Genomic DNA, 12,982 nt, shown 5'->3' with positions numbered 1-12,982 from the left:
CCACTCAACTCACATCACTCAGACGTTACGTAATGGCATGGCCCAGCACTGGCAGCTGGCAATTCTGTCTCAGTGCTCCTAGTAATCACAGGTGGGTGTGCTGTTTGGTAATTGAAAAAAAAATTTACTATGAAAATGTCATTTAATCCTTTATCCAAAAAATTCTGAAATCCAATAGCTGGTCCTGGAGGTTTCAGATAAAGGATTGCCTACCTGTAAAGGGTATGGAGTAATAATTAAAGTCAAGGTTAGAACCATAAGTAAAGGAGAAAAATAACAAGGCATAACAATTTCAAGAAGGCCAAAGTCCCCCTCACTCATCTCTCCCCATGTCTGTATGAGTCCACTCCAGTTTCCTCCCACAGTCCAATGATGTGCAGGTTAGATAGGTTGACCATGCTAAACTGCCCCATGACGTCCAAGGATATGCAGGCTAGGGTATCATTGATGGGAAATACAGGGTTACAGGGATAGGATAAGGCAGGTGGGTCTGAGTGGGATGCTCTTCAGAGGGTCCGTATGGACTTGAGCTGGATGGCCTGCTTCCACGTTGTAGCGATTCTATGATCTTGACTGCCCTCCTGATTGTAGCTGCTTGACACAGCTATCCTAGTGATCATCAGTATGAGCCTCCTTGTCAGAGACTGACGCTATCCCAAAGTGGTCAGCATCTCAATGGTCTGTCTAGGATCAGAGAGTTACAAGCAATTATATTGCATGAAAGCTCTTGGAAGCAGTTCATCCTTCCACCATTACAAGTGGACGCCAGTCAATTAATAGCCTGAAGACCCTAAAATAAGGTCATGTCTGACAAAGGCAGATTCCCCTGAAATCTCAGCCAATGTGTGAGGCCATTGTACCCCCCCCCAAAAAAAAATTGGAATTCCGAAGAAGGTGACTGGGGTTGTTAAAGTCTCTGAAGTCAGGTCGTGAAGAGGTTTGATAAAACCTACAATTTCCACTGACAGCTATTACTGGTCAGTCTATTTAGACATGTTATAAGGCCAGAATATATAAGAGCAGAAATTAGGCCATTCAGCCCAGCAAAACTGCTCTACCATTCAATCAAGGGCTGATAAATTTCTCAAACCCAATCTTCCACTTTGTCCCCATAACCCTTCATCCTCTTGATAAACAAGAACCTATCTATTTCTGTCTTAAATATACTCAATGACCTGGCTCCTAAGGGTGTTATGACACACCTTTGGAACGAGTGGGACTTGAAATTGGCCTTCTGGCTCAGAGGGAGGGAAGTTTAAATATATATACCTGTAGTCTTTATTCGCACCTTGCGTAATTCATTTATTCCAATATCTTTATCATTTTGCCTGACACCTCTGCAAGCAATAAGTTTCTGTAAAGATACACGAGCAGATTAATACCTTTTCTCCATTTGAAATAAGAAGATGAAAGATCAAACTTCACTTCTTTAGATAGAAGATGATTTTAAAAATGCTGAAATAAATGAGAAAACATATTATTTAAGTGCCTCTGCATACTTGAGAATCTGTATGTAGTTTTGCTCGCTGAGCTGAGCAGTCTCAGGTCAACAAGCAACCCTACATCCAGAACCTCAACCTGAGCTACAAATCTTCTCAAAACTCGCTAATACTTGGGAATTATTTGGAAAATGATATTAGGGCTGAGAAGTTAATTCTTTGGGTAACAATCAGGTCTTAAACTGACATATATCTGTCAAATTACTAGTATTATGCAAGTAATGCATTTATAGAGTATTTACTAATGAACAATTAGGTATCTTTTTAGCTGCCTGAGCAATGTGTTAAACCAAGCAAGGGTGAAAGAGCTTGGTACCACTTCAGAGTCTAATTAAATGGCTGCGCCAAGAACAATGCATGGATTTCAATGCAAAACAACAACCACTTGCACATTAGAAAGGGAAACACAAAGAAGAGATACTAATTGTCAAAGACGATGATTTATGCAGATCCACCTAAAAGTGTTAGGACTGTGATCTATCTTATGTGAACAGTAACTGTTTACAGTTACATGATGATTAAGTTTAGGAACAAAAGTAGGTCATCCAGCTCATCGAGTCTATTCTGTTATTCAATGGTATCACATCTGATCTGATAATTCTCAATTCCACCATCCTGCTTTTTTCCCATAACCCATAATTCCCTTAAAATTAAATGATTAATTAAGAGTAATTACAAATCTAGTTGTCTCCACATTGACTATAATTAAGGACCAAGTCTCTACGATTCTCCAAAATAACGAATTCGGCAGATGCACTCTCCTCTGAAAGAAGAAGTTCCTCCTTATCTGTGTTTTTTATTAACATCCCCATATTATGAGATTCTGACCTCTGATCCTTTACTCTCTCACAGAGGGAAATAACCTCTTCACATTTTTGATAAGGGATAGCATTACTGCTGTACTTAGGGAAGATATCCCTGGGAATACATAAGGGAAGTTATTTGGGTGGAACTGAGAAATGAGAAAGGGATGATCAACTTATTGGGATTGTATTGTAGATCTCCTGATAGTCAGTGGGAAATTGCAAAACAAACTTTGGAAGGAGATTTCAGTCATCGGTAAGAATAATAGGGTGGTTATCGTAGGGGATTTTAACTTTCCAAACATAGACTGGATTGCCATAGTGTTAAGAGTTCAGATGGAGAGGAAATTAAGGGTGTACAGAAAAAAAATCTGCTTCAGTATGTGGATATACCTGCTAGAGAAGATGCAAACATAACCTACTCTTGGGAAATAATGCAGGGCTGGTGACTGAGGTGTCATTGGGGGAGCACTTTGAAGCCAGCGACCATAATTCCATTAGTTTTAAAATAGCTATGGAAAAGGACAGAGGAATCTAAAGTTGAAGTTCTAAATTGGAGAAAGGGTAATTTTGATGGTATTAGGCACGAGCTTTCAAAAGCTGATTGGGGGTAGATGTTTTCAGGTAAATGGACAGCTAGAAAATGGGAAGCCTTCAGATAACAAGAATCCATAAACAGTATATTCCCATTAGGGTGAAAGGAAAGGCTGGTAAATGTCGGGAATGCTGAATGACTAAAGAAATTGAGGTTTTAGTCAAGAAAAAGAAGGAAGCATATGACAGGTATAGACAGGAGAGATCAAGTAAATCCTTAGAGTATAAAGGCAGTAGGAGTGTACCTAAGAGGGAAATCAGGAGGGCAAAATGGGGACATGAGATAGCTTTGGTGAATAGGATTAGGGAGAATCCAAAGGGATTTTATAAATACATTAAGGACAAAAGACTAACTAGGGAGAGAATAGGGCCACTCAAAGATCAGCAAGGTGGCCATTGTGTGGAGCCACAGGAGATGGGGGAGCTACTAAATACATCAATGTTTACTGTGGAAAAGGACATGGAAGATATAGAATGTGGGGAATAGATGGTGACATATTGAAAAATGTCCATATGCTGGATATCTTGAAATGCATAAAAGTGGATAAACCCACAGGACCTGATCAGGTGTATCCTAGAACTATGTGAGAAGCAAGACAAGTGATTGCTGGGCCTCTAGCTGAGATATTTGTAGCATTGATAGTCACAGGTGAGGTGCTGGAAGACTGGAGGTTGGTTAACATGGTATCACTATTTAAGAAAGTTGGTAATGACAAGCCAGGGACTATAGACCAGTAAGCCTGACATCAGTGGTGGGCAAGTTGTTGGAGGGAATCCTGAGGGACAGGCTGTACATGGATTTGGAAAGGCAAGGACTGATTAGGGATAAAAGGTAAAAACAATGGCTGCAGATGCTGGAAACCAGATTCTGGATTAGTGGTGCTGGAAGAGCACAGCAGTTCAGGCAGCATCCAAGAAGCAGCGAAATCGATGTTTCAGGCAAAAGCCGTTCATCAGAGTACAATGGGTGAGTGGGGGAGGGGATGAAGGTGATAGGTCAGGGAGGAGAGGGTGGAGTGGATAGGTGGAAAAGGAGATAGGCAGGTAGGACTTTGATGGATGTGGAAGGCTCCTTTAGGGCCTTGGATAGAGGTGAGGGAGGAGGTGTGGGCGCAGGTTTTACAGTTCCTGCGGTGGCAGGGGAAGGTGCCAGGATAGGAGGGTGGGTTTTAGGGCGCGTGGACCTGACCAGGAGGGAACGGTCTTTGCGGAAGGTGGAAAGGGGTGGGGAGGGAAATATATCCCTGGTGGTGGGGTCTTTTTGGAGGTGTCGGGAAATGTCGGCGGATGATTTGGTTTATGCGAAGGTTGGTAGGGTGGAAGGTGAGCACCAGGGGCGTTCTATCCTTGTTACGGTTGGAGGTGTGGGGACTGAGGGCGGAGGTGCTGGATGTGGATGAGATGCGTTGGAGGGCATCTTTAACCACGTGGGAAGGGAAATTGCGGTCTCTAAAGAAGGAGGCCATCTGGTGTGTTCTGTGGTGGAACTGGTCCTCCTGGGAGCAGATACGGCTGTGGCGGAGGAATTGGGAATACGGGATGGCATTTTTGCAGGAGGTAGGGTGGGAAGATTACACCTCTTCCATATCCATCAAAGTTTTAATTGTACATCCACTAATATCATTTATTGTATCCGTTACTCCCGATGCGGTCTCCTCTACATTGGGGAGACTGGGCGCCTCCTAGCAGAGCGCTTTATGGAACATCTCCGGGACACCCGCACCAATCAACCACACCGCCCTGTGGCCCAACATTTCAACTCCCCCTCCCACTCTGGCGAGGACATGGAGGTCCTGGACCTCCTTCATCGCCGCTCCCTCACCACCAGACGCCTGGAGGAAGAACGCCTCATCTTCCGCCTCGGAACACTTCAACCCCAGGGCATCAATGTGGACTTCAACAGTTTCCTCATTTCCCCTTCCCCCACCTCACCCTAGTTCCAAACTTCCAGCTCAGCACTGTCCCCATGACTTGTCCGGACCAGTCCTACCTGCCTATCTCCTTTTCCACCTATCACTCCACCCTCTCCTCCCTGACCTATACCTTCATCCCCTCCCCCACTCACCCATTGTACTCTATGCTACTTTCTCCCCACCCCCACCCTCCTCTAGCTTATCTCTCCACGCTTCAGGCTCACTGCCTTTATTCCTGATTAGGGATAGTCAACATGGCTTTGAGCATGGAAAATCATGTCTCACAAACTTGATTAAGTTTTTTGAAGAAGTAACAAAGCAGATTGATGAGGATAGAGCAGTAGACGTGATCTATATGGACTTTGGTAAGGTGTTTCACAAGATTCTTCATGGGGTCTGGTTAGCAAGGTTAGATCTGATGGAATACAGGGAGAACTAGCCATTTGGATACAGAATTGGCTCAAAGATAGAAGATAGCCAGTAGTAGTGGAGGGTTTCTTTTCAGGCTGGACAAGAAATCAATGAAAGTTGACAGGATTTAAACATACATGAACAAGACTTAGTGTAAGACTGGATGTACATGGATGAATGTGGGTACAGGACGGAACTTATATTGAGTGCAGTTTGGAGCACAAAGAGCAGGATATTGGCAAGGTCAAGTCACATTAAGCAAAGTTCCAGAATATCTATCCCCATTTCTACTTAATTCACTATTGACCTAAGTACATTCTTTGGCATGCCCCAGCAACTCAGGAATCATTAATGTCATCATTGTGTAGGTAAATAGCAATCAATATTTATAAAGCAAGTGTTACTATGATCAGGTGACTTAAGATTTCCAGGAATCTTACAGAAATTCATGTTTTTCATGAATATGGATAAAACAAAAACTTGAAATGTGGAAGCCAAGTTTAAACCTAGCTGGACTCTGCAATTTGTACACTGCAGAGCTGGAAGAGACAGTATTCATGTAGCTAGGCCTTGGACAATCAACATCCCATCAGGCCTGGAACTGCCTAGCCAGATGCTAATAGAACATAGAACATAGAACATAGAACATAGAAGAATACAGAGCAGTACAGGCCCTTCGGCCCTCGATGTTGCGCCGATCCAAGCCCACCTAACCTACACTAGCCCACTATCCTCCATATGCCTATCCAATGCCCGCTTAAATGCCCATAATGAGGGAGAGTCCACCACTGCTACTGGCAGGGCATTCCACGAACTCACGACTCGCTGAGTAAAGAACCTACCCCTTAGATCTGTCCTATACCTACCACCCCTTAATTTAAAGCTATGAACCATTGTTTCAGAATGAACCATTGTTTACAGCTCCAGAAAACCTGCCTTGTTAGAAGAATGTTACACAGACTGTGTGACACACAACTCAGTAAAAAGCCAAAGGCACAGCCTGACAAGGTCAGCAATTGACTGTTGAAGGTTCAAAACTATATTCTGTAAGCTTCAAATATGGCAAATATTCACCTCGTAGTATCATCCTGCCCCTGTCCAATGCTAGTATTAGACATAGACTACAGAATCTGCCTGAAGAGCACAAAGAGGTTAGCACTGCTGCCTCACATGCAGGTTCAAATCTACTCTTGGGCCTCTGTCAATGTGGAGTTTGCATATTTTCCCTGTGCCTGGGTGCTCAAGTTTCCTCCCACAGTCTAAAGATGTGCAGGTTAGGTGGATTGGGCATGCTAAATTGCTCATCGTGTCCAGGGCTGTACAGACTAGATGGATAAGCCATGGGAAGTGCAGGGTTACATGTGTAGAGCAGAGGGGAGCCTAGTTGGGATGCACCTTTGAGGATCATTGTGGAATTAAAAGGCCTGCTTCAATACTACTGGGGACTCTATGAAAAAGGGCAATTTGGAGCTCTAGTTCTCTCTGATATTCGAACCTTCTTCAGCCGTGTCTCCAGAGAGCCAACCTTCGACTGAGCCAAATTATACAGCATCTCCAACTCCTTTTACCTCATGGTGAGCATCTGATCAGACCCAGAGAGACCACCTTGGTGAGATTGCCCAAAAACCAGAGCCAGTCCTAAATGAGAGGGGAAGCCCAAATCAACGACTGCAGATCCTGAAACATCAGCCAACCCTCAACGATCAAGGGACAGTCTGTCCCAGTCTTATTAAACATGCATTATCAATCCTTTCAGATGAACAGTGATAGAAATCTCTGGATAGGGTGTGTGGATCTTCAGAAGCACATGTCAGAATTAGATAGCTCATGCAGATGTGAGATTGGTTTCTTAGAGATTTAAGGCTGTTTACTGAAGATTCCTGTGAAGAGATTGATAGAGTTTGATAGAGATTATGAATGGTCTGGGAGATGATGGTTTGGTGGTGGGAGGTGGGGTCATGGTCAAGGGGGCAGTAGGAGGAGGTGTCCACGAGCTGGCGTTTAGCCTCAGCAATATAAAGATCGGTGCGGCAATTCCAATTCCAATACCGAACAACCCAGATGGCATCCTTCTTCAAAGACCGCAATTTCCCCTCAGACGTGGTTGGTTGATGATGGCTCTCCACCGCATCTCCTCCACTTCCCGCTCCTCCGCCCTTGAACTCTACCCCTCCAATCGCCACCAGGACAGAACCCCACTGGTCCTCACCTACCACCCCACCAACCTCCAGATACATCGTATCATCCTTCGTCATTTCCGCCACCTCCAAACAAACCCCACCACCAGGGATATATTTCCCTCCCCACCCCTATCAGCGTTCCGGAAAGACCACTCCCTCCGCGACTCCCTCGTCAGATCCACACCCCCCACTAACCCAATCTCCACTCCTGACACCTTCCCCTGCAACCGCAAGAAATGCAAAACTTGCGCCCACACCTCTCCCCTCACTTCCCTCCAAGGCCCTAAGGGATCCTTCCATATCCTTCAGAAATTCATCTGCACCTCCACACACACCATTTACTGCATCTGCTGCACCCGATGTGGCCTCCTATACATTGGGGAGACAGGCCGCCTACTTGCGGAACATTTCAGAGAACACCTCTGGGACACCCGCACCAACCAACCCAACCACTCTGTGGCTGAACACTTTAACTCCCCCTCCCACTCCGCCAAGGACATGCAGGTCCTTGGCCTCCTCCATCGCCAGACCATGGCAACACGACGCCTGGAGGAAGAGCGCCTCATCTTCTGCCTAGGAACCCTCCAACCACAAGGGATGAATGCAGATTTCTCTAGCTTTCTCGTTTCCCCTCCCCCCACCTTTTCTCAGTCCCAACCCTCAGACTCAGCACCGCCTTCTTGACCTGCAATCTTCTTCCCGACCTCTCCGCCCCCACCCCCTCTCCGGCCTATCACCCTCACCTTAACCTCCTTCCACCTATCGCATTTCCAACACCCCTCCCCCAGTCCCTCCTCCCTAACTTTTATCTTAGCCTGCTTGGCACACCCTCCTCATTCCTGAAGAAGGGCTTATGCCCAAAACGTCGATTCTCCTGTTCCTTGGATGCTGCCTGACCTGCTGCGCTTTTCCAGCAACACATTTTTAAGCTGTGATCTCCAGCATCTGCAGCCCTCACTTTCTCCTGATAGAGTTTGATAGTCAATTAAAGTAAAATAGTAGTGTATTGATAAATATTGTTTGTTCTTGATAAAGTAGTCAATAAAGTTGTGTTGGACCTTCCCTTTGACTCACGTCTCCTTTCTCTACCTCAGTATACAATGCATCTGAGTTAAAAAATGTTACTGCAACTGGTCAAGGTTGGTCAAGATGCATTTACCCACCTTTTACTTTCCAACTCTACAAACTGAAAGTTCTGACAAAAATCCTGTAAATTAATCCAATCAGCATTCATGCTTTTACAAACTCACATATGTAAAATCATTGACCTTCAAATTGTGCATGAAGAAAAACATTCAGTTATAGAGATGCTTTCATATTCTTAGGATGCCCCGTTGCACTTTACAATGAATTGAACATTTTTGACAAGTAACTTTCTAGTAACACTTCAAATAATCACTTATTAAATCATTTAGACTATACAAAGTTATAGAAGAGCTTAGTATTTCCATAACTTATTAAGTGAGTGGGCAAGAATGTCATTTTTATTTAATTCATTTAATGAATTAAGAGAGATGCAATTCAAAGCTTTTTGTCTGACATTTACCACAACTGAAATACAAGAAAGGAAGCAGTAAAATACGAAATATGAGGAGAAGATGTTGCTTGTTTGGACAACGGCTGGTTTGAAACACAGGAAGAACTGCCTTGATATTTCCCTAATCAACCAGTTCAGAGATGCTATGACCCATCATGGGACTTGAACCCTGGCCTTGTGGCTCAAAGGGAGAGACCATTGTTAACTACTTTAGGTTAAGTGACTAAATTCAAATCCTGCTGGCTGACTCTGATTGGCCAGAGGATTGTCAGGGGAATGCAGCAAGGAATGGATGTCTCCACTGCATCTTTTTCACTGAGCAAAAGGCTATATATGGACAGATTCCTTTTGCCTGCAATAAGTTAATCGCACTGCATTTCACAAATTGATAATTGTGAAAGAAAGCAAATAACTACTTGAAGTTATAAAACCATAAGATCATAAGAGATAGGAGCACCCCATCAAGTCTGCTCCACCGTGCAATCATGGCTGTTAAGCTGCTTAACCCCATTCTCCTGCTTTCTATCCATAACCTTTGATCCCCTTGACAATCCCCTTGACAATCACAAACTTATCTATCTCTATCTTAACTATAGTCAATAATCTGGCCTCCATAGCCTTCCGTGGCAGTGAATTCCACACATTCACCACTCTCTGGCTGAAGACGATTTGCCTTATCTCCATTCTAAAAGATCTTCCCTTTACCTTAAGACTGTGCCCTCGGGCCCTAGTCTCTCCTATCAATGAAAACATCTTCCCAACATCTAATCTGTCCAGGCTATTCAGTATTCTGTAAATTTCAATTAGATCCCCCTTCATCCTTCTAAGCTCCATCAAGTATAGACCCAGAGTCCTCAAATGTTCCTCATATGTTAAGCTTTTCATTCTTGGGACCATTCTTGTGAATCTCCTCTGAACACGCTCCAGGGCCAATGCATCCTTCCTGAGATTTGGGGCCCAAAACTGCACACAATACTTCAATTGGTCTGACCAGAGCCTTGTAGAGCCTCAGAGGTACATCTTTGCTTTTATATTCAACTCCTCTCAAAATAAATGCCAACATCATATTTGCCTTCCTAACTACTGACTCAACCTGCAAATTTATATTGAGAGAATCCTGGATTACAACTCCCAAATCTCTTTGTACTTCCAACTTTTGAATTTTCCCCCCATTTAGAAAATAGTCCATGCCTCAATTCTTCCTACCAAAGAGCATGACTTCACACTTTCCCACATTGTACTCCAACTGCCACTTGTTGGCCCACTCTCTTCACCTGTCCAAATCCTTATGCAGCCTCTTGCCTCCTCACTGCTACCTGTCCCTCTACCTAACTTTGTATCATCTGCAAACTTAGCCAGAATGCTCTCAGTTCCTTCATTGAGATCATTAATGTATAATGTGAAAAGTTGTGGTCCCAACACTGAGCCTTGTGGAACACCACTTGTCACTGGCTGCCATCCTGAGAAAGACCCTTTTATTCCCACTCTCTGTTTTCTGCCAGACAGCCAAGCTTCTATCCAAGTTAGCACCGTGCTGCTAATACCATGGACCTGAATCTTACTCAGTCCTGTGCGGCATCTTGTCAAAGGCCTTCTTGAAGTCCAAGTAGATAACATCCATTGGCTCTACTTGGTCTAACCTACTTGTTACATCCTCAAAGAATTCTAGCAGATTTGTTAGGCATGACCTCTCCTTGATGAAACCATGCTGACTTTGCCCTATTTTACCATACACTTCCGAGTATTCAGAAATCTGCTCCAAAATCTTACCTACAACCAAGGTTAGGCTAATCTGCATTGTTTTTTTATCTTTTTCCTTCCTCCCTTTTTAAACAGGGATGTCACATTAGCAATTTTCCAGTCCTCTTGCACCCTCCCTGATTCTCATGATTCCTGAAAGATCACCACTAACATCTCCATTATCTCTTCAGCTACCTCCTTGAAACTCTGGGGTATAGTCCATCTGGTCCAGGTGATTTATCTACTTTCAGGCCATTCAGTTTTTCCAACACATTCTCCTTGGTGATGGCCTTCATACTCAGCTCTGCCCCCTCCCATTTCCGACTCTCTTGAATGTTTGGGATATTATTTGTGTCTTCCACTGTGAAGACTGAGGCAGAATAATTATTCAGTTCTTCAGCCACTTCCTTGTCCCTACTACTATCTCTCCAGCGTCATTTTCCATGAGTCCAATATCCACTTTTACCTTTCATTTGCCCTTTATATATCTAAAGAAACCCTTACAATCTCCCTTTATATTACTGGCTAGATAATCCTTGTATTTAATCTTCTCCCTCCCTATTTATTTTTCTGTTGCCTCTGTTGGTCTCTGTAAGCTTCCCAATCCTTTGGTTTCCCACTGCCTTTTGTCACATCATATGCTTTCTCTTTTGTTTTTATGCTATCCCTGACTTCCCCAGTCAGCCACGGTTGCCTCATCCTATGCTTCTTTTTCTCATTGATGAATTTTTGCTGTATCTCTTGAGTTACTCCCAGAAACCCCTGCCATTGCTGTTCCACTGTCTTTCCTGCTAAGCTCCTCTCCCAGTCAATTCTAACCAGCTTCTCCCTTATGCCTCTGTAGTTACCTTTTTTTCAGCTGTAATACTGCTATCTCTGATTCTATCTTCTCCCTCTCTAATTGCAGAGTAAATTCAATCATATTATGATCACTGCCCCCTAAAAGTTCGTTCACCTTTAGCCCCCCCTTATCAAGTCTGCCTCATTACACAAAACTTAATCCAGTATTGTTTGTTCCCTAGCACCACAAACTGTTCCAAAAAGCCCATTTCGTAGTCATTCCACAAATTCCTTTTCTTGCAATCCACTAGTCCACCTGCATATTGAAATCCCCCATGATAAGGCAATCCCACCCCCTCTGCCCACCTGCCTACCTTTTGTCCATCCTTGAATATTCAGCTCCCAATCCTGATCCCCTTAACAGCGTCTTCTCCATGATACCCTCCATGTTATACCTACCAATTTCAAACTGCGCCACAAGCTCATTTACCTTATCCCTTATTCTGCATGCATTCAGATATAACACCTTCAGTCCTGTATTAACCAGCACTTTTCTCATCGTCATTCATATGTCCAGTGTGCATGAAGTTTGATTGCTAACCCTTTCCCAATACTCTGTCCTATTTATGTTTGTGCTGGAGATTTTAATAATCTCTCTTGAGTTCTTCTTCCCAGTATAGTATATAGTATTTCAAATGTTGTTAAACATCCTCAAATATTTTGCAGAACAATGTTTTATAAAACATAACACTGGGACACAAAAAGGATTATTAATATAAGTGCTCATAAGTTTAGCTAAAGAAGCATATTAAAAACACCATTTTAAAAGAAAAGGTATAGAGTCAGAACGATTTAAAGGGAGAATGTTAAATCTTAAAGCCTAGGCAGCACATCCACAAATGACTGGATGTTGAAAGATTGAAAGTTTGAAAAATGGGTTGTGGAAGAATAGCAGGGTGGTCCAGTGGTTAGCAAGGCACCTGGGTTCGATTCCAGCTTTGGGTGACTCTCTGTGTGGAATATTGAAGAGTACAGCACAGGAATGGGCCATTTGGCCCATGATGGTGTGCCGCATGTGATGCCAAATTAAACTAATCCCTTCTACCTGCCCTTAGTCCATATCCCTCCCTCGCCTGCATATTCATGTTCTTGTCCCTTAGATGCATCTATTGTACTGTATTTGCCTCCATCACTACCCCAGCAGTGCATTCCAGACTCCTACCACTCTCAGTGTAAAGAAAAACTTACCCCTTCACCTTAAATAAGCATTAATAGATACTTCAACTCTGGGAAAACAAAAAGATTCTGACCTCGAACACTATCTATGCATTTCTTAATTTAAAAAATAGATTTAGAGTCATAAAGTCATAGAGGTGTACAGCATGGACACAGACCCTTCAGTCCAACCTGTCCATGCTGACCAGATATCCCAACCCAATCTAGTCACACCTGCCAGCACCCTGCCCATATCCCTCCAAACCCTTCCTATTCATGTACCCATCCAAATGCCTCTTAAATGTTGCAA

Source organism: Chiloscyllium plagiosum, unplaced genomic scaffold, assembly GCF_037043375.1.
Source record: "Chiloscyllium plagiosum isolate Xiang-an unplaced genomic scaffold, Cpla_swu_hap1 HiC_scaffold_7, whole genome shotgun sequence".
Taxonomy (NCBI): Eukaryota; Metazoa; Chordata; class Chondrichthyes; order Orectolobiformes; family Hemiscylliidae; genus Chiloscyllium; species Chiloscyllium plagiosum.
The sequence above is the reverse complement of the archived record's forward strand: the minus strand, read 5'-3'. Positions refer to the sequence as shown.